This window comes from Clupea harengus, chromosome 15 (assembly GCF_900700415.2).
Source record: "Clupea harengus chromosome 15, Ch_v2.0.2, whole genome shotgun sequence".
In the NCBI taxonomy this organism is placed as follows: domain Eukaryota; kingdom Metazoa; phylum Chordata; class Actinopteri; order Clupeiformes; family Clupeidae; genus Clupea; species Clupea harengus.
Genome location: NC_045166.1, coordinates 17,331,352 through 17,334,063, shown reverse-complemented (window position 1 = coordinate 17,334,063; position 2,712 = coordinate 17,331,352).

Below are 2,712 nucleotides of genomic sequence, written 5' to 3'. Positions count from 1 at the left end.
TATGGAGTGTGACTGACTTTGTGAAAAGGTTGAAAAAAGAAACGTATACTTGCCGCTTCGCATTGTGGACTTCTTTGCCCTTCGAATACACATTGAACATCCTGCTGGATGAAATAATACAGTTGTTAAGAAAGTGACTAATTGGGGCTTTGTATAGTTACCTCTGATGACTCAAAAAGTGTCTAGTGCAGGGCCCACTACTATCATCACCAGTCTCTGGACGACCATCTTGTTTAAATTCTTCCAGAAAGGCTTTGTTTAGTTTAAAAAAATGTCTGAATTCCAAGAAACTTTATGTCAAATTTGTTTTTGTGAGCAGCACTTGCACGAGTCTTGACAGTTTCGAAGTTCAACTTTTCATCTCTGGAAATGGCTACGCAGGATTGCAGAATAGTTTCTCCTCATTCACTACTTCACCAGCGGGCATGTTGTTCCCTCCCTGCGGTCTTCATCAGCAGGTCAACTGGCACTACCAGCCATCAGCCTCAGCACACTGGGTACCTGGGCCCTCTCCTATGCTGCACATTTAACATTTAAATGATCTGTATTTTGGCTGTTTTTGCTTTTGTTTTTACAGTTATTAGATTCGTTTCTCTAATATAAGTTTATATTCACACCATCATATGTTTTTGGAAGCTTGACCAAGTTGAAACAAAACGATATAAAACTAAATAAAAGATTAAAAAATATATTTCTATGGGAAACATTGACCCTTTACTGAGATCAAAGGTTAGGGAGTAATAAAGATCAAACATTGTGTTCTGTATGTACCCTGCAGTAGGCCTACACGTTGCACTACAAAATCTACAGAGTTTCTGCAACTGTTACAAATGGCATTCTAAACGGAAGTTAAGGAGGATATGTGATGAATTTAGCGTGCCCCTTCATATGACATGCCTACACTTCACATACACAGTTCGCCTCTCTAGCTGAAGCACTTTCTTTGGAACAAATTCTCAGCCCACCACCTCGCCTTACACAACGTGTCTTCCTTTGATATGGAATAAGCGGGTGCACGCGTGCAAGCCGTTTCAGGACCCTGGCCAGAGCTTTTGTCAGACACGCTCTGCTCGCACAATCAAAAAGTTTACAAATATCCAATCAGTGGCCCTTCCACAGGTCATGAAAGACTGATTCATATGGTGCATCGTCAGGGCCTGGGACACATGGGGACGCTCCGTCAGTGCTTGTCAATGCACTTCATTCATGGACATTTGCAGACATTGATTGTCATAAGGCCAGACAGAAATGGATGCTCTTTATTGTCATATATTGTGATGTGGCCAGGGTATTTACTGGCTGCAAATAAATAGATGTTTATTTATAAGTTGCTTTGGACAAAAGCATCTGCTGAATACCTTAACATTACCATGTTTACAAAAGAAGGTTGCATTAAATGACCTGCATCTTCATCAGTTTGATGTTATTGTTTCTCTGTTTACTCTCTATTATCAGAGCAGTATCATTATCTTAAGTGCCGTAATATTTTGTTTAATTTTGAATTTTCCGGTTCCGTCACTGCAGAACGTTCTATCAGGATGGCATGTTTGAAAATTCTACTTTGGCACTGAACACCATAGAAACAAGCAAACATTCCAATAGTTCTCTTGAATTCTACTTTGAGAAAGCGACTTGCAAGCAAACTTCTGGTTAAATTTTTGACGTTGAATTAATCAAATATTCAATTTTACGACCATCTTCTGATTCAAAGGTAAGCAACAATAAGCGCTTTAACGGGACTCTAGTGTCTACATCGTTTTCAAGAGCGATTAAAAAAAAACTGTCGAGTGAAAATGATTGCGTAGACGGTAAGCAGAAGTGACGATGCCCGCTATATAGGCCTAATACATTTAAAGTGGAGTGCAGTGAAAATGTATTCTCCCCTTGGCTAATCTTAAGTAAAAACGAAAAAGTCTTGCTTATTTTGTTCTGTATTTATCTGAGTAAATACATATTTAAGTAAACAAATAATTAAGTTATGGTTAAATATTCCACTCTGTATCTGACTACAGATTTCTTCATGGATAGAGAAATTAATAATCTCACACCATCAGCCATTATGGAGAGAGCAAAAGGTGACGGTGTGAGTGAGATGGAACCGCACCACCCTTCCAAACTCTTGATTGAGCAGGCTCTTTTGAAGATTAAAGAGAGGCTGGGGAGAGATGGTGCTGAAGTGAACAACCCTGTGAACTTCATCAGCAATGGCATCCAGTCTGACATTGAGGGAACTCTGTCAAAGATCAGAAGGTGTTTGGATGATAAGAGAGTTGAGGTGAAGAGTGATGTGGTGGACATGAAGGAGGTCACCCTGAAACAGGTGGAGTTGGAGGACAGGGCCTCTGATCTGAGGGAGATAGGGGAGTATTTCACAGCTCTTGAGGAGGACCAGAGGAACCTGCAGCAGCTCCTGCAAGAGCAGAGAGAGGAGCACGAGATGGAGGTCAATGCTCTTGAGAGGGAGCTAGTGCAGGAGAGAGCAGAGTGGCAGAGAGAGAAGATGGAGAGAGAGGAGGCCCTGCTGTCTGCTGTGATGTCTGGGGTTGTCAGCAGAGAAAAGCTAATGAAGGAGCTCAGGACACAGACAGTGAGACATGTTTTCTTGCTTTTCTACACCACTGATAACATCACTCAACAGTGGCCACTAATTGAAAGCGTCTAGAAAGCTTCCAAATCTCTTTAACATTTCCATGTCTGTGTGTTTTGTCCTTC